We start from the raw sequence: 20,170 nt of genomic DNA on the forward strand, positions 1-20,170 counted from the left end.
CCTTTGGGGTTAAAGGGGTTAAACAATGAGTAAAATGTGTTATTTAGGTAAAAACACTAACAAACCTCTCCATAAGATGACCAGATCTTTTAAGCCTTTCCATAGACTTGTATTGTAAGTATTGAGAGTCTTCAAAGCGGATAAGGCAGGAAGAATGATCGTGAAACTTCTTCCCCATGATGCAGAAATGCTCAGGATTTTTTCCTGAGCGTTCCTGCATCTCCCTGGCAGAAAAAATGCATGCGGATTGTACATGCGGATTGTACATGCGGATTGTACATGCGGATTGTACATGCGGATTGTACATGTGGATTGTACATGTGGATTGTACATGCGTTTTCCTGCCAGGGACATGTGGATGTGAAGAGTTCTTCACATGCATTTCCGCATGTGGGTTATCAAGCGCTTTCCAAGCGATTTTAGCATCACTTGGAAAGTGCTTGTGACAACTTGGTCACACTATATAAATCCATGCAACCGGCATGGATTTATATAGTGTGACCTTAAAGAATGGTAAAAAAAAAAAAAAAATAAATCTATACTTACCTTCTGATGGCCCCCGGAGTCTTGCTTCCCTCCGTCCTGGCTGCTGGCAGATCGCGGTACACTGAAGGACCTGCCGACGTCAGCATCGCGTGACCCGTCACAAGACTATGACATCAGCGCAGGTCCTTCAGTCCACCGCGATCTGCCGGCAGGGAGGACGAGCGCAGCGGGGGCCATCAGAAGGTAAATATAACATTTATTTTATTCTTTTTTTCACAGGTTCTATGGCACTCGGGTCCGGAGGAGAGTCTCCTGTCCTCCACACCCGGGTACCATCCGCACATTGGAACGCATGGAATACGCATCTACATATACAGTGATGCGGAATCCATGCATTCCAATGCAAGTCAATGGCGGCAATTACGCTGCGTGTCCTTTAAAGTAATGGACATGCTGCGTATTTTTACGCAATGATAATCCGCAGCGGAAATTTCCGCAGCATGTGCACAGCACATGCGGATTATCATTGGGGGACATGGCAGGCCTTCTACCATGCGTTTAAGCGTTTCTGCAGCGTTTTTGCCGCTGCGGAAACGCTTAAAAACGCAACGTGGGCACACAGCCTAATTGTATGGTGTGTTTGGAAACCTAAGGGTATGTCACATGTATTTTAAACTCAGTTGAACCGCCAAGTTTTTCAAGCAGAAGAAACTCTGGTGTTTTTCCTTCCTGAAGTGTCTTTTATGTGTTTTTTTTATTCGGCTGTTTCCTAAGTGTTAATCCGATGGGTTTGGCTGCTAGTGTTTTTTTTTGGATGGTTTTCCCATGGTTTTTATAATATGTTTTTTACTGTAAATTTTTTCAGTCCATTAAATAATCGAGAAACTGCTAGCGTCTTAAGTAAAATAAATCGGAAAACGTTCCAAAAAAAACGTCCAGACGTCTTTTGAGCTTTCCTTTTGATTTTTATGGAAAGAAGACCAAATGCCTGAACTTATTAGGCATTGAGAGTAAATACCCTCAAAAGAATTAACATATGAATTTTATTATGTAAAACGACCTGCTGTGCTTATGTTCCAGCTTTTAACCACTTTAGGTTTCTAAAAACGTCAAGCGGTTAAAGAAGTGACATGTCCAGTCTTCTGTCGTTTTCCGCTTGGAAGTTGCTCCGTACTTTACAATACAAGTCAACGGGAAAATTCCAATCACACCCGGACTTTGTTTTAGCAGTTTACCATAATATTTGCTTAACAAAATACTAGCAGTTTCTCCATTATACAATGGAGTAAATAAAATGACAGTAAGGGCTTATTCACACGTCAGTACTTGTATGCCAAAACCAGAAGGGGAACATACAGAGAAAACCTGTAATTGATGGATTGTCACCTGTTCTGTTGACACTTCTGGTGTCCTGTCCTCCATCATGAACTTGACGAGTGGTGTTCGCCATACCCCCGTCTCATCCCAGCTCTGCCCACTTTCTCAGAAATGGGTAAAAATGGTGTATGAACGCCGAAAGTCGCAAAATTTTTGTGCAGCCTTGAGTTACCCAGAAATTATGCAACTTTTCAAAACTTTTTATACTAAAAGCTTTGATGACTCTGCCCCTGAAGCACATAGCCACCGAGCAGAAACTCCAAGGGTCTGAGAATTTGGGAGAGTTTTTGCTAAGTTTCTTCTACAAAAGAACTTTGTAAGCACATAGCCTATGGGTGTGTGCCCACTATGCGTTTTTTAAGAGTTTCCGCAGCGGCAATTCCGCACAGAAATGCTTAAAAAACGCTTAGTAGAAGGTCTGCCATGTTCCCCAATGATAATCCGCATGAGCTGTGCACATGCTGTGGAAATTTCCGCTGTGGAAAAATCCGGAGCACTACCAATTATTTAAGAGCGGCGTTTTTGCCGCCATTGACTTGCATTGAATATCCGCATGACTACATGTGCACATGCGGATATTAAGCAATTCAATGTGCGGATTGTACCCAGGTCTGGAGAAGAGAAGACTCTTCTCCAGACCCAGGTACCATAGTACCTGTAAAAAAAAAGAATTTAAAATAATAAAAAAAAAAACATTACACTCACCTTCTGATGGCCCCCGGTCTCCTTAGTGATGCGTCCTGGCTCCCCGGCGGCTCGTGATGGTCTAAAAGGATCTTCCATGACGTCATTTAGTCCTGTGACGGGTCACGCGATCGCTGACGTCGGCAGTCGCGTGACCTGTCACACGACTAAATGACGTCATGGAAGGTCCTTTTAGACCATCGCGAGCCACGGGGGAGACCGGAGGATACCTGGGGCCATCAGCAGGTGAGTATAATGTTTTTTTTTACCATTTTTATTCTTTTTATTCACTAACCTGGTCACACTATATAAAATCCATGCCGGTTACATGGATTTATATAGTGTGACCAAGTTGTCAAGCAATTTCCAAGTGATGCTAAAATCGCCTGGAAAGCGCTTGTCAACCCGCATGCGAAATCGCATGTGCAAAACACATGACAAACGCTTGTTCCTGGCTGAAAAAACGGATGTACAATCCACATGTACAATCCGCATGCATTTTTTCTGCCAGGGAGATGCAGAAACGCTCAGGAAAAATCCGGATAATTTCTACATCGTGGGCACATAGCCTAAAAGTGTGGGGAGGTCCCTGCTATAATAATCGGCTGCTGGCCGCTATCCACTGCACCCGGCCACTGGCTGCACTCGCCCTGCAGATGCCCTCATCAGTGGCTGCACTCGCCCTGCAGATGCCCTCACCAGTGGCTGCACTCGCCCTGCAGATGCCCTCACCAGTGGCTGCACTCGCCCTGCAGATGCCCTCACCAGTGGCTGCACTCGCCCTGCAGATGCCCTCACCAGTGGCTGCACTCGCTTAACAGATGCCCTCACCAGTGGCTGCACTCGCCCTGCAGATGCCCTCACCAGTGGCTGCACTCGCCCTGCAGATGCCCTCACCAGTGGCTGCACTCACCCTGCAGATGCCCTCACCAGTGGCTGCACTCGCTTAACAGATGCCCTCACCAGTGGCTGCACTCGCCTTGCAGATGCCCTCACCAGTGGCTGCACTCGCCCTGCAGATGCCCTCACCAGTGGCTGCACTCGCCCTGCAGATGCCCTCACCAGTGGCTGCACTCGCCCTGCAGATGCCCTCACTCGCCTTGCAGATGCCCTCACCAGTGGCTGCACTCGCCCTGCAGATGCCCTCACCAGTGGCTGCACTCGCCCTGCAGATGCCCTCACCAGTGGCTGCACTCGCCCTGCAGATGCCCTCACCAGTGGCTGCACTCGCCCAGCAGATACCCTCACCAGTGGCTGCACTCGCCCTGCAGATGCCCTCACCAGTGGCTGCACTCGCCCTCACCAGTGGCTGCACTCGCCCTGCAGATGCCCTCACCAGTGGCTGCACTCGCCCTGCAGATGCCCTCACCAGTGGCTGCACTCGCCCTGCAGATGCCCTCACCAGTGGCTGCACTCGCCCTGCAGATACCCTCACCAGTGGCTGCACTCGCCCTGCAGATACCCTCACCAGTGGCTGCACTCGCCCTGCAGATGCCCTCACCAGTGGCTGCACTCGCCCTGCAGATGCCCTCACCAGTGGCTGCACTCGCCTGCAGATGCCCTCACCAGTGGCTGCACTCGCCCTGCAGATGCCCTTATCAGTGGCTGCACTGGCCCTGCAGATGCCCTCACCAGTGGCTGCACTGGCCCTGCAGATGCCCTCCCCAGTGGCTGCACTCGCCCTGCAGATGCCCTCACCAGTGGCTGCACTCGCCCTGCAGATGCCCTCACCAGTGGCTGCACTCGCCCTGCAGATGCCCTCACCAGTGGCTGCACTCGCCCTGCAGATGCCCTCACCAGTGGCTGCACTCGCCCTGCAGATACCCTCACCAGTGGCTGCACTCGCCCTGCAGATGCTCTCACCAGTGGCTGCACTCGCCCTGCAGATGCCCTCACCAGTGGCTGCACTCGCTTTGCAGATGCCCTCACCAGTGGCTGCACTCGCCTTGCAGATGCCCTCACCAGTGGCTGCACTCGCCCTGCAGATGCCCTCACCAGTGGCTGCACTCGCCCTGCAGATGCCCTCACCAGTGGCTGCACTCGCCCTGCAGATGCCCTCACTCGCCTTGCAGATGCCCTCACCAGTGGCTGCACTCGCCCTGCAGATGCCCTCACCAGTGGCTGCACTCGCCCTGCAGATGCCCTCACCAGTGGCTGCACTCGCCCTGCAGATGCCCTCACCAGTGGCTGCACTCGCCCTGCAGATGCCCTCACCAGTGGCTGCACTCGCCCTGCAGATGCCCTCACCAGTGGCTGCACTCGCCCTGCAGATGCCCTCACCAGTGGCTGCACTCGCCCTGCAGATGCCCTCACCAGTGGCTGCACTCGCCCTGCAGATACCCTCACCAGTGGCTGCACTCGCCCAGCAGATACCCTCACCAGTGGCTGCACTCGCCCTGCAGATGCCCTCACCAGTGGCTGCACTCGCCCTCACCAGTGGCTGCACTCGCCCTGCAGATGCCCTCACCAGTGGCTGCACTCGCCCTGCAGATGCCCTCACCAGTGGCTGCACTCGCCCTGCAGATGCCCTCACCAGTGGCTGCACTCGCCCTGCAGATGCCCTCACCAGTGGCTGCACTCGCCCTGCAGATGCCCTCACCAGTGGCTGCACTCGCCCTCACCAGTGGCTGCACTCGCCCTGCAGATGCCCTCACCAGTGGCTGCACTCGCCCTGCAGATGCCCTCACCAGTGGCTGCACTCGCCCTGCAGATGCCCTCACCAGTGGCGGCACTCGCCCTGCAGATGCCCTCACCAGTGGCTGCACTCGCCCTGCAGATGCCCTCACCAGTGGCTGCACTCGCCCTGCAGATGCCCTCACCAGTGGCTGCACTCGCCCTGCAGATGCCCTCACCAATGGCTGCACTCGCCCTGCAGATGCCCTCACCAGTGGCTGCACTCGCCCTGCAGATGCCCTCACCAGTGGCTGCACTCGCCCTGCAGATGCCCTCACCAGTGGCTGCACTCGCCCTGCAGATGCCCTCACCAGTGGCTGCACTCGCCCTGCAGATGCCCTCACCAGTGGCTGCACTCGCCCTGCAGATGCCATCACCTGTGGTACCTCACCCGGTGAAGCGCCCGCACTCAGCCCTCCCGGCAGCTCCTGCCTAGTGCACGGCACTTCCCACCCCTTGCTCGCTCCCGATTACTGGTGAGCCGAGGGGAGGGTTTATAAGGCCGGACTGGGAGCGGGGGGAGGTGGCAGGATCGCATCCTGAGGACGGAGTCAGCTGAGCCGAGCGCAGGACCAGACCAGAGCAGAGCGCTGTGCGGCGCGGACTATATGGGATAATACACGCACGACCTCCCGCGGTACGGAGCCTGCTGATTGGCGGGGCTCTGCGCTCTCTGCACGCCGCCACTAGCTGGAGTTGGCCCCAAGAAGTGTAAAGTGTGGGAGGACCCGCCTGAGCCCGGGCCCGGACACGAGCTGCAGCAGGTACTGGACATAACGGTGTGTGCTGAAGTTAGTGCGGCTGTGGCTCGGGCGTCCCGCGTGCTGCAGGCTGCAGGCCGGCCACTGTCCGCTGCTCCCCTCACTCCCGGCTCGCTGTCCTGAGTGACATGTAGCCCCTGGGCGGCAAAGCGGCTCCGGGCAGCTGCCAGCTCCTGCTTTTTAGGAACAGCCCGTGCAGCAGCTGGTGGCGGCGGTGCCCTCTCCACGTGTGCGGTCCCGGCTGGCTCTGGGCTCCTGCTGCCACTACTGGTGTTTGTGCCAGTGGGTAGAGCGCCAGCGTTGTGGAACTCCCCCCGTCCACGGCTCCTGCAATGTGAGCTGAGGAATGGGGAGGCGGGAGCGCAGGCTGCTGCTGGCGGAGGCTCCACAGCTCGGGGGTGGAGGCCGGGAGCAGCAACTTCACTTGTTTACACTTGTGGTGTGAGCCTCACTGCTGCCAGCTCCTCCGGGCACCACAGCAGGGCAGCCCTCATGGCGCATTATAGGGCAACTCGGTGCCAAGCCTGGCACAGTGGGGAGGAGGCACTGCCCACAGGTCTGCCACCACCAAGAAACACGTGAAAGGGAGGCACAACACAAACGCCAGCGGAGGTGACAGGCTGCCCGGCCATGCCACACATGTGCCAGCTAATGACTTACATGGCACTGCAATGAGGGGGAGCTACAACTGTGCATGCCGTAGTGAGCTCTGCTCCTGACAACCAGTGCTGTGCCAGCTAATAACCTGTGTATGTGGCACTGCAGTGTGGGGGAGCCAGAACTGTGCATGCCCTAGTGAGCTCTGCCCCTGACCAGTGCTGTGCCAGCTAATAACTTACATGGCACTGCAATGAGGGGGGAGCTACAACTGTGCATGCCCTAGTGAGCTCTGCCCCTGACCAGTGCTGTGCCAGCTCATAACTTACATGGCACTGCAATGAGGGGGGAGCTACAACTGTGCATGCCCTAGTGAGCTCTGCCCCTGACCAGTGCTGTGCCAGCTCATAACTTACATGGCACTGCAATGAGGGGGGAGCTACAACTGTGCATGCCCTAGTGAGCTCTGCCCCTGACCAGTGCTGCGCCAGCTAATAACTTACCTGGCACTGCAATGAGGGGGGAGCTACAACTGTGCATGCCGTAGTGAGCTCTACCCCTGACAACCAGTGCTGCGCCAGCTCATAACTTACATGGCACTGCAATGAGGGGGTGCTACAACTGTGAATGCAGTAGTGAGCTCTGCTCCTGACAACCAGTGCTGTGCCAGCTAATAACCTGTGTGTATGTGGCACTGCAGTGTGGGGGAGCCAGAACTGGCATGCCCTAGTGAGCTCTGCCCCTGACCAGTGCTGTGCCAGCTAATAACTTACATGGCACTGCAATGAGGGGGAGCTACAACTGTGCATGCCCTAGTGAGCTCTGCCCCTGACCAGTGCTGTGCCAGCTAATAACTTACATGGCACTGCAATGAGGGGGAGCTACAACTGTGCATGCCGTAGTGAGCTCTGCTCCTGACAACCAGTGCTGTGCCACACATGTGCCGTCTGCTATGTATGTGGTACCAGAAAGAGGGTGACCGTGAAGAAAATCTGCAATAGTGTCCTAGTGAGGTCTGCCCACCATGTATCACTAACAATTTATATGCCATTCAGTTTATTGTGATGTTCCACAATTGTGCCATAGTGATGTCTGCTCTAGCCACCAGCATTTATACATGTACCAGAAAAATCTGTGTATGAGCCCTAGTGAGGTGTGCCCACATACACATGGTGATATAAGTAATGCTGCCCCATAATTGCGTGTTCCCTAGTGAGGTGTACTATCTCAGCCGCAGTACTGTGCATCCAGGTTTGTGTCAGGTGTCCTTTATTGCAGGTTCCTATGTTTTCTGTGCAGCTCTAGAATTGACACATTGGAACCTGGCAAGCCCTATAGCAGTGTTACCCCCAACTCCAGGCCTCAAGGCCCATCCACAAGTTGTGTTTTCAGGATTTCCTTACTATTACACAGGTGATGGAATTATTGCCTGTGCAGGTGATTCAATTATAGTGACCTATCCTAGCATCAACATAATACAACTAAGTGTGCTGGGATATGTGGGCAATGACTGTATGAATTGTCCATCTTATTTCTGCTGTAAAAACTATACTTCTAAATGTGAAGGATTTGGTGCAGATGGGTGCTAAGTACCTCAAAATTAGAATATACTAAAGAATGGCAGTGATGCAGTTCTAAATTCACATATTTAACATCCATACGCCTTTTGTGCGGTTGTAGCTGTATATTATAGCCATGCAGTTATAGCTGCCTCCACACTTAATTTTGTCAGGTGTAACTTTTTTAACGTCCATAAGTTACGGTATGTAATAACGAGAAATGACAAGGATAAAGTATTGAACTCTCCTACTGAAATGTTTAACGCTTTGTACAAAGCCTTTGTTGGTGACAGCTTCAAGATGATTCCAGTATGAAGAAACTAGTTGCGTGCATTGCTCAGGTGATTTTTGGTCCATGAATTGTGAAAAGACCCTGAATTGCTGTTTGGTTAGTCTTCACTCCCCCAAATGAAGAGAAAGTGATGAAAACATGATATATAACCAATCATAGTATGTACTCTAACAAATTCTGCAGAAAAGATGAATGATAAAATATTTTATTTTAAATTTGTAAATATCCCAATGTATGGAATTGAAGTAGTGATAAGGGTGGATTTGTTAATTTACCATATGGTCATCTCCTGAAGCACAAGAAGTGGGCACTAAAATGTGTGTTCAAAAAGTCAAACACCCATAGGTATTTGGGAGGTGGGGCGATGTTCTGGCAGCTTGAGTTTGGTCATGTGCCCAAACAGTGTACAGCTACATATGGAGTATTGACACATTCTTGACAAGTTATGTAACAAATTAAAGGGTCTATCTCCATTTATAGAAGCATTCCATCAGTTTTTATCCCCACTTTATTGCAGTCATCATATTATACATATAGATTAATCAATTAATCAGCGGCTGGTAAGCACTGATGCAGAGGGACACTTGCATAATATACAAATGGTGATTATAAATGTGTGACTAAGTAAATGACTAAAGTATGAGCCCAAATATAACAGTAATACGGGTTACACCTTCCCAGATGCTTGTAAGAATAATGCACTTACACATGTCACACAGTTTGCTGTAGTATTCCCACCACCCCAATGCACGTTTTGTTGCGTATTGGAAAGCTCACCATTTTGGCATGCTGATTTTGCTGGAATAATTTCTGTGCCATCTCGTGTGAACAGAGCCCTTAAAGGGGTTTTCCAGTATGTTCCCATGACCGCACCATAGGAGTAATCCCATATCCTGTGTAGGGTCAGGAAGCACAAGAGGTTAAAAGCCCTCCCACCCCCAACCTCAATGTTTTTCCTGTCCCTACACAGGACAGGGAGTACAGGAGTGCTGGTGTTGGAGCACTGGTGTGAAGAAAAGATACCTCAGGGGACCCCGGATGGATTGGGGGGGGGGCAACGGCTCTCTCCTTTCCGCCGCCAAGCGGGTCCTGGGCCGACACTCCCTGTCGGGAGTCCCTCAGCCCTCCGGGTGCTGCTTCCCCATCGCCGGGGCTCTGTGTCCTGCTCTGGGCGGGTCTGGCTTCTCCTGGCTCCAGGACCGCCTGGCGTTGAAACCAGAAGTTCGGGATCACTATTTCTGGTGGCGGTCGTGTGGGAAATTCAAACCGCGGTTAGGACCAGACCCCAGGGAGCAGGGAAAATGACTGGAGGACCAGGTAAGGTATAAGAAGGGGGGCTGGGAGCACAAAGACTGGCTTACAGCTTGGGCACCCCTGACAGCAAAATGGCAGAGATGTCTCACCCTGATACCCTCCCTGGATCACCCCACAGTCATGTGAGTGTACCATTACCTCCTTTATATGGTTAATGGAGCTTACTCTTACCAGGCCCTCCATATTTTTTTATAGGATCTATCTGGGCAGTTACCACCTCCTTCTAAGAAAAAGGATACAGGGAAAAAGGCCACAGTAAAATCCAAGAGGTGCCTGGATTGTATAATCAGACTTCCCGACTCGTATGCAAAGCGTCTATGTGCAGAGTGTAGAGCCTCCATTCTAAAGGAGGAGCACGGGGCTTTAGTAAACGAGATACATAATCTACTCAAAGGTTCAGGCTTCTATTAAGTCTCTGCAACCCCCAGGTTCAGAAGTCCCTGATGTCCAGGGACCCAAAAGACCCAGAGATGATATAGCACTATCTTCTGAGGGTGAAATCGACCCATCTGGCGACTGACAGTGAGACCATTAGTCCACCTCAGGGCAGGGAAAGGAAAAGATACATGTTCCACTCAGATGGTATGGATATTCTTCTACAAGCAGTCTGAAACACGATGCAGGTAGAGGAAATGGAGAAGAGCAGTAACATTCAGGATGAGATGTTTGGTGGTCTTAGAACCCAGAGATCCATGGCTTTTCCTGTTAATGCCCATGTGAAGGACATGATACTAGAGGAATGGGAGGATGCGGAGAAGAGACTCTCTATACCACGAGACTTCTGCGCCCGACTATCTTTTGACCCAGGGGACACCAATGTGTGGGACACTTTCTAAAATTGACGTCCCGGTGGCTAAGGTGGTCAAGAAAACCTCTATCCCCTTTGAAGACTCGTCAGGACTTAAAGATCCTATGGATAGGAAGGCAGATGGACTTTTGAAAAAAGCCTGGGATGCTTCGGTAGCAATTATTAAATCTAATATCACTGCTACATCTATTGCCAGATCCATGAGTCTGTCTAGAAGAGCTAGTCACCTACAGGATGGCACCCTGAGGCAATCTCTCCTTCAATCATTGCCCATATTAAAATGGCAACAAATTTTTCCCCTTCTCCCATGACAGCACCACCTGAGAGAGGGTATCCGCCCACCAAGGACAGGAACCTACTGAATAAAAAGGCGGTACCTCTCCTTCGCATCAGTTTTTGGTTCCTGTCCCTGATGGGAGCCTCACCAGGTGGTACCTCACGTACCTGGATTATGGACGGTGCGGCCTGGAGGCCGTGGAAGCAGCAGATGGTCCCTGTTCCCAGCCCGTCTGGCTGCTGCCCGGGTCTGCGTGTGGGGAGGAGGTGCTGTTTTCCTTCGGATGCCTCCCCGCGTGCGCCGGGGCCTGCGGCCGGGTCTGCGCCTCGCAAAGATGAACTGAGCGCGCCGGCCGGCAGGTCTTCCGGGCTGCGCACGTGGGGGTCGCGTCGCACCCTCTGACGGAGCGTGCCGGAAGTCCGGGCTGCGCACGCGCGGGGTGCTGACGCGCCCTATCACGGAGTGCGCCGGAAACCGGGTCTGCGCATGCGCGGGTGGGAAGCTGTCATCCCGCTGCAAGCGCGCCGGGTGCCGCTGGGCTGCGCACGCGAAGAGGCAGGTGGTTCAGGGTCCTCACGTCAGGATAATGTCAGACAACAGATCAACAGTCGCCTACATCAATCATCAGGGGGGTACCAGGTCTCTCCCTCTGATGTTAATAGCGGATCAGATCTTCAGGTTTGCCGAGAGTCGGCTGGTTACGCTCTCGGCACTGCATATAAAAGGGGAAGAGAACATGAAGGCCGATTTCTTGAGTTGTCACATCTTGAAACAAGGAGAGTGGGAGTTGAATCCAGCCGTTTTTCAGCAGATTGTGGATCGGTGGGGACAGCCCCAGATGGATCTGTTTGCAAACAGACACAATCAGAAGACCGAAACCTTTTGCTCCCTGAATCCAAAAGAGGGGGCGTTTGCAGTGGACGCGCTGCAGATTCAGTGGGATTTCACTCTAGCTTATGCCTTTCCCCCTTTAGTACTGATCCCTACTATCCTGAGGAAGATCCGAGAGGAACGGGCGAGGGTTATATTGATCGCCCCGTTCTGGCCCAAGAGACCATGGTTCACTTGGATGAAGAGAATGTCCCAAGCAGATCCATGGGTTCTTCCGGACATCCCGGATCTCCTCAGGCAGGGCCCAGTCTGTCATCCCCAAAGAGCGGGCCTGCATTTGACGGCTTGGCTTTTGAGAGGTCGCTATTGACGCAAAGGGGGTTTTCTCCAGATCTTGTTACTACCCTTCTAGCAAGTAGAAAGCCGATAACAACTAGAATCTATGGTAGAACCTGGGCTAAGTTCTTGTCTACCTCGGGTCAGTCTGCCAAAGGGAGGGTTCCTATTGAGGCCATACTAGAATTCCTCCAGAAGGGGTTAAACATGGGACTAGCTACCAGTACTCTTAAGGTACAGGTATCTGCTCTGGGGGCACTGTATAATTATGACTTGGCAGCAAATAGATGGATCATTAGATTTATTAAAGCCTGTCATAGATCCAGACCTATTCCTGTTCCAAGAATGCCTCCTTGGGACCTTAATTTAGTTCTGGAAGCATTAACCAAACCTCCCTTCGAGCCCTTAGAGAAGGTTTCAGAAAAAATCTTTACCTTAAAGACTGCGCTATTGGTGGCCCTGACATCAGCTCGTAGAGTCAGTGACTTACACGCACTATCCATTAACCATCCATTCACTCAAGTATGTATGGATAGAGTAATCTTAAGACCAGACCCGGCCTATCTTCCAAAGGTAGCCTCCAAGTTCCATAGGACGCAAGTAATCACTCTCCCTTCCTTCTATCCTAATCCTAGGGATTCTGAGGAATATAAGCTTCACACCTTAGATGTTAGGAGGGTGTTAGTCCAGTATTTGGAAGTGACAAAAGCCTGGAGAAAGAGTGACGCTTTATTTATATCCTTTCAGGGGGCTAGGAAAGGACTTAAGGTTACAAGGGGGACCATAGCTAGATGGGTCAGGGATACTATTACCTTAGCCTACTCTTCTAGCAATCTGCCGGTTCCTGAGAACCTGAAGGCCCATTCCACCAGAACGGTAGCTGCTTCCTGGGCTGAGAAGGCGGATGTGCCCATCGACATTATATGTAAGGCGGCAACTTGGTCATCCCCTGCTACATTTTACAAACATTACCGTCTTGACCTTTCCTCTTCTACTGATCTGTCCTTTGGTAGAAGGGTGTTGCAAGCGGTGATCCCTCCCTCTGGTATTTAATCTCTATAAATCTCTCAGGTGGTGCTGTCATGGGAGAAGGGGAAAAGATCCTAGTTACTTACCGGTAACGGGATTTTACAGAGCCCATGACAGCACCCTATTAATTCCCTCCCCTTTATCACTGTGGTGTGCACTTTTTTTAAGGTGTTTAGTACATATGCTGAGGTGGTGGTTATGTATTAACCTGTCTTCGGAGGCCCTCTCATGCTCTGAAACAAAAAACTGATGCGGAGGAGAGGTACCGCCTTTTTATTCAGTAGGTTCCTGTCCTTGGTGGGCGGATACCCTCTCTCAGGTGGTGCTGTCATGGGCTCTGTAAAATCCCGTTACCGGTAAGTAACTAGGATCTTTATGGCCTATGCTTCAGCGGAATCTGTCAGATTTGCGGCCAGAAATAATGCACTTTCCAACTCAGCCCGTAGAGCTGTTTGGTTAAAGACATGGTCTGGAGATACAGCTTCTAAGAATAAACTGTGCTCCATTCCATTTTCAGGGCTCAGGGTATTCGGACCTGTACTAGATGGCATTCTAGAAAGTGTCCGATAAAAAGAGCTTCCCTGAGGAGAAAAAGGAGCGGCCCTTTCGTAAACCGTTCCTCTCCCGTAAATGTATCACGCAGAAAAAGGGGTGTCCACAAGCTGGAGTTTTAATAAGGGAAACAAAGATAAGATTCCAGCCCAGTACTAGTTCCTGTCCAAAACAGACTGTCAGAGTAGGGGGACGATTAAAGTTTTTCAGAAACAGTTGGCATCGGGTAACTCAAAATCCCTGGATACTAACAACTATAGTGCAGGGTTACAGGATAGAATTTTCTCAAAATCCCTCTCAAATTCCACCAGACGAGAGGTTCCCCTACCTCTTTCCTGTCTGCAGGCAGACAGAGAAGCTGCTGCATCAGAGGGTTATTGTACCAGTTCCAGAACACGAACAACGTTGGGGCCATTACTCCTCCCCTTTTTCCAATAAAGAAACCGTCAGGGGAGTTCCGTACTATTATCAACCCGAGACCCCTAAACCGGTGGGTCCGCTACAAGAAATTCCGCATGGAATCAATAAGGTCAGCCATCCCTCTAATGAACATGGATGTGGTAATGTGCACCCTGGACCTCAGGGATGCATACTACCACCTGCTAATACATTCCTCAAGTCAGCAATATCTGAGGTTTGCACTACTATCAGGCAGTCAGATTCTACACTACCAGTTCTGATGTCTTCTCTTTGGCCTGTCATCTGCTCCCAGAATCTTTACAAAGATCTTGGCAGATGTGGTGGCCTATATCCGACTCGGGGATATTATCATCATTCCATACTTGGACGACTTCCTATTGGTAGCAGGATCTCCTCTAGATGTGACGCAACATCTGGAATTTGTCCTACACACACTAACCAGCCTGGGTTTGATTGTGAACAAAGAAAAATCCAGTTTTGTCCCAAGTACATCACACATCTTCCTAGGAGTCAATCTCGACTCCCGAATATGAATGTCTTGTCTCCCAGAAGACAAGATGCTCTCAATTCCACAAAGGATTTGTTCTTTTGCAAGAGAGGAATCCTTCAATCCGGAATGCAATGAGTATTTTGGGAATCATGACGTCATGCATCTCCTGCGTCAGATGGAGCCAGTTCCAATCCAGGCCTCTACAGAAATGCATCCTGGAAGTGACACTGACATTAGAATTGCTTAGACAGAAAGATGTCTTTGTCCAGAGATGCCCAGGACTCTCTACACTGGTGGCTCGACCAGAAGAATCTACGGAAGGGAGTGCAGTGGATTCTGGAACCTTGTCTGTTAGTGACCACGGATGCAAGTCTCTCAGGATGGGGAGCTCGAGTGGGAGATTCTTATCTCCAAGGAACATGGTCCACAGAGATTCAGACCCAATCATTGAATTTTCGGGAACTACAGGCAATCTGGGAAGCCTTACAGAGAAGCTGGGCAGTCTTAAAAGACAAACGTGTAAAAATTGTCAGACAACATCACGGCAGTCTTTCATCAGACGTCAGGGCAGATCAAGACATCCAATTTGCCAGTCCCTGGCCAACAGGATATTCTTAGGTATAGAGAAGATGGTGAGCTCCATTTCAGCAGTTCACCTTTGGGGATCTGACAATCAGGAGGCAGATTACCTCAGCAGGTGTCAGATGAAGCCTTCAGAATGGGAACTGAAGGAAGAGGTGTTCCAGCAATTAACCCACTGATGGGGTCAGCCACACCTAAACTTTTTTGCATCCAGAATAAATGCGAAGACTACATCTTTCTTCTCTCTCGACCCAGGAGATCATCCTCTGGCAGTGGCCGCACTCTCACAATATTGGGGAGAGGGCCTAACATATGCCTTCCCACCTGCTCCTCTAATTCCGAGAATGCTGTGGAAAATTCTGCGACAGTCATGGCAATTGTCCCGTTCTGGCCAAGGAGAAGTTGGTTCTCCCTTCTACATAATCTAGTGTTGGAAGACCCAATCATTTTACCTTTTCAGGAAGATCTTCTGACGCAAGGTCCACTGTTTCATCAGAATCTCAACAGCTCCAGCTCTCAGCTTGGCTTCTGAAGGGGAGATCCTGAGGAACAAGGGCTTATCTGCCAGAGTGATTCAGACTATGCAGGCTAGTAGAAAACCTGTAACACAGGCCATACATAGTCTGGAGGACCTTTTCTCACTTCCACAGGACGGTAGACACCACCCAGCCAGACATCCCTGCGATCCTTGATTTCTTGCAGGCAGGATTTGATGCAGGTCTTAAGGCCCCGTCACACTTCGCGACGCTGCAACGATCCCAACAACGATACGACCTGTCAGGGATCGTTGCTGTGTCGCTATGTGGTCGCTGGTGAGCTGTCAAACAGGCAGGCTCACCCACGATGTCCTGCTCCTGGTTACCAGCCTGCTGAAGAGGAGCAGGCTGGTAACCATGATGAATATCTGGTTACTAGGGGCACACGCGCTCCTAGTAACCCGTTGTTTATCATGGTTACAGCTCACTTTAGCAGGCTCGTAACCATGATAAACAGTGGGTTACTAAGTGCGCGTATGCCCCTAGTAACCCAATGTTTATCATGGTTACCAGCCTGATCGCTGCTCCCGCTGGTCACACAGCGATGTGTGCTCGCCAGTGGGAGGGCAACGACCAAAAAATGGTCCAGGACACTTTGCAGCGATCAGCGACCTCACAGCAGGGGCCTGATCACTGCAAAGTGTCACACATAGCGACATCGCTGGTGAGGTCGCTCTTGCGTCACCAAAACTGTGACACTGCAGCGATCTCGCTAGCTATCTTGCTATGTGAAACGGGGGCTTTAGACAAAGTACCTTGAAGGTGCAGATTGCGGCACTAGGTGCTTTCTTTGACACATCATTGTCCTCACATTCCTGGATAATCAGGTTTGTCAAGGCAATCCAGAGACTTAGGCCTACACAGAGAATTTCTTCCCCCTCTGTGGGATCTGAATCTTGTCCTGAGTCCTTTGCAAACCTGCCTTCGGCCCAGTTAATGATTTGGGAATAAAGAACTTGCCTCCGAAAACAGTTTTCTTGGTGGTAATCGCCACAGCTAAACGGTTGGGTGAAATCCAGGCTCTGTCATCGAGCCATGTATGCAGATTCGGGATGATTGCATCATTCTGAAACTGGATCCAAGTTTCTCCCTGAAGGTGGTGTCATTGACCTTTTTTAAACCAAGAAGTGATTCTTCCATCATTCTGTGAAAACCCTAGGAATAAGAGGGAGGTAGAGTTCTAACATCTGTCTGCAGAGCAGTGTTGGCCTATTTGGAAGCCACTCAGAACTGGAGATTAGACTCTAACCTTTTTATACAGTTTGGGGGATAAAATAGAGGCAGGAAGGCTTCAAAACCATCCTTGGCTAGATGGGTCGCATCCATTATTAATCTAGCATATCTTTCAGAAGGACAGCCTCCCCCTGAAATTATCAAAGCCCATTCCACCAGAGCAATTTCCACCTCATGGGCAACTAGAGCAGGGGCTACCATTGAACAGATATGTACTGCAGCCACATGGTCAGGAAATACTACTTTCTGGAAACACTACAAGTTAATGTTCTCACAGCAGAGATCTGCATTTGGTAGGAAGGTACTTCAGGCAGTTATCCCACCCTAAGCTATGAGTTCTTGGGTATACTCCTATGGTGCGGTCATGGGGATGTACTGGAAAACCGGAATTAGTCTTACTGGTAATGTCTCCAGGAGTCCACATGACAGCTCCCTTATTTCCCTCCCTATATTGCTACTGTATGTGACTCTAACATGTCTAATCAGTCTAAAATTAAATTTTGTTGTACCCATCCAATGTGGTTCTTGGAAAATCACTGAGGTTGGGGGTGGGAGGGCTTTTAAGCTCTTGTGCTTCCTGTCCCTACACAGGATATGGGATTACTCCTCCTATGGTGCTGTCATGTGGACTCCTGGAAACATTACCGGTAAGACTAATTCCGGTTTTCCCATCAACAAAACTTTCTTTTAAAAATTCTGTGACCGTGTACGGAACATACCACAGCTCCTGGGCAGGGGAGGAAGCAAAAGACAATACAGACATTACAGCAGGGGATCAGAGGACTCATTTTGTGAGATGAAGAACAGGTAGTGACATGTTTTATCTCATAAAATGACTCCTCTGTGATCCCCTGCTGTAATGTCTATGGTCTTTTTCTTCCTCTTCTGCCCAGGAGCTGTGGTATGTTCCGTACATGGTCAGACACAATTTTTAAAATGAACTTTTGTTCATGAGAACCCCTTTAAGGTGTTAGAAGACAAGACCCTTCTATCCCTCACCCACAAAGTGACTAAACTACATCCTGTAATGAATTCATCTATGGATGTGATGAGCATTTTGACCCCCACAGGTTTTTCACAGAATTGTCACTGATCATGAAGATAAAATATTTTAGTTTCCTTCTTTTATCCCAGACTTCTCTTGTTCACAATGTGAGGAGTAGCTGGGCAGCAAGGAAAGCACAAATCTGGTTTTAACCAATTAATAACAGATTAAAAGTAGCAAATGCTCACACACCTGGAAATGTTGCAATTGCAACAATCTTTAAGCATGTACCAGCTGCTGCAAGCCACAAGTCAACAGACTATAGAGCAGGGTTCCTCAAACTGCAGCCCGCGGAGGACTTTTATCCGGCCCGCCAGGCTATGGGCGGATGAGAGGAGAGCGGTGTCAGCGCCCGCCCTTCTCCGCCTCTTGCTCGGGGCCCCGGCAGGTGGATACTTACCTCTCCCCGTGCCTCTGCAGATCTGCTGTCTTCCTGCTCTGCGCTTCCTGTGACGTCTCAGGTCAGAGGGTGCGGTGACGTCTTTACACCGCGCCCTCCCGAGTGCAGTCACAGGCAGCGCAGAGCGGGACAACGACGCTGGAGTCCAGACCAGAGTAGAGCAGCGGCAGCAAGTGAGAAGTGAGGCGAGTATTGGATATAGATAGATAGATAGATAGATTTATATATTTTTTTGTGTATGGGGGGGGGGTGACATCCAGCATGGGGCATTATAAAGACAGGGGAGTGATATCTTGCATGGGGCATTATATGGTGTGAGAAAGGGACATCCAGCATGGGGCATTATAAGGGGGGGGGGGGGGGGGAACAGCCTGCATATGGCATTATAAGGGGGAAACAGCCTGCCTATTGGGTACACTTACCTGCCTATTGGCGATATTTACCTGCCTATTGGGGACCTATGCTGCCTATTGGGTACAGTTACCTACCTATTGAAATACCGGTTGATTTAACTTTACTTGTTCTTCATTTTAAATATTGTATTTGTTCCTGTATTGTTTTTTTTACTTCAAAATAAGATATGTGCAGTGTGCATAGGAATTTGTTCATAGTTTTTTTTTAAAAACTATATTCTGGCCCCCTGTTTAAAAAGTTTAAGGACCCCTGCTATAGAGAAATGCTGTGCGGATTCAAAGCGGTCTCCCTTGTTCTGCTGGCAGACAGGGACAGACTCAGGAGATGGTGTTCAGGAAGCTGTTTACTGAAACAGTGTTAAAGTCAATGTGTTTCAAAGTTATCCAACTTCTTCAGGACATAACCATGCTGAAGTATCCACAACTGACCGACAGTTATATACACTAATATTTTTTAACAAGTGCCAAAAAGGCACGACATGGCCAAGTTCAGCCAGTCTGTTAATGCGTTGTACAAGCAATAGAAACATATGAAAGCGTATAAACACTAAAATCAAATGTAAAACCACAAACATTTTATTTTAAAAATGGCTAAAAGTGATTAGAAATGAAGTTGTTAGCTTTGGTGAAATATCAAACAACAAATGAACAGAACAGTGGGATTTGAACTAACTTAGGATTGTTGTGCAGACCTCTGCTTGTTTTGATTGTGTAGTGCCACCAAGACTGGTGAAAATTGACTTCATTAAAGATCTGAATTGAAGGACACGGGTGCTTCTCACTAAATTGAATTAACGTTTTGATATTCTATTTCAGTTCTTCAATACAAAGTGAAACTAGTATATTATGTAGTCATTGCAAACAGAGTGATCTATTTCAAGTGTTTATTTCTGTTAATGTTGATGATTATGGCTTACTGCCAATGAAAACACAAGTCATTTTCTCAGTAAACTAAAATACTTTATAACTGCTTGAAAAAAATGTTTTTAAAATGCGAAATGTTTGCCTACTGAAATGTATGTTTAGTAAATGCACTCAATACTTAGTTGGGGCTCCTTTTGCATCAATTACTGCATCAATGCGGCGTGGCATGGAGGCGATCAGCCTGTGGCACTGCTGAGGTGTTATGGAAGCCCAGGTTGCTTTGATGGCAGCCTTCAGCTTGTCTGCATTGTTGGGTCTGGTGTCTCATCTTCCTCTTGACAATACCCCATAGTTAATGTCAGGCGAGTTTGCTGGCCAATCAAGCACAGTGATATGGTTTTTAAACAGGTATTGGTACTTTTGGCTGTGTGGACAAGTGCCAAGCCCTGCTGGAGAATGAAATTTCCATGCTTCCCTCTGCCAACAAGCTTTTTGGAGATGAAGTGCTTTGGAAGTTCCTGGTAGACGGCTGCACTGATTTTGGTCTTGCTGTTGGGTTGTTGCCCTCCTACGGCCCACGCCACATCTCCTGGTAGCACCTCCAGCCTCTG

General features: G+C 49.7%; 1 protein-coding gene across 10 annotated transcripts in view; it reads left to right on the forward strand.

The window, feature by feature from the left end:
- Window positions 1-5,703: 5,703 nt before the first annotated feature.
- Window positions 5,704-20,170, forward strand: part of GRB10 (growth factor receptor bound protein 10) — a 302,376-nt gene continuing 287,909 nt past the window's right edge. For 3 of the 10 annotated variants that reach the window (XM_073678325.1, XM_073678330.1, XM_073678335.1), the window contains exon 1: window positions 5,705-5,984. The gene's annotated coding sequence lies outside the window, so the exon portion shown is untranslated. Of the gene's footprint in view, window positions 6,000-20,170 lie in introns of all 10 variants that reach the window. The other 7 variants (XM_073678327.1, XM_073678328.1, XM_073678332.1 and 4 more) reach the window with 4 other exon arrangements.

The sequence above is a fragment of the Phyllobates terribilis genome, unplaced genomic scaffold (genome assembly GCF_046119375.1).
Source record: "Phyllobates terribilis strain yellow unplaced genomic scaffold, ASM4611937v1 Scaffold_4__5_contigs__length_816908805, whole genome shotgun sequence".
Classification (NCBI taxonomy): domain Eukaryota; kingdom Metazoa; phylum Chordata; class Amphibia; order Anura; family Dendrobatidae; genus Phyllobates; species Phyllobates terribilis.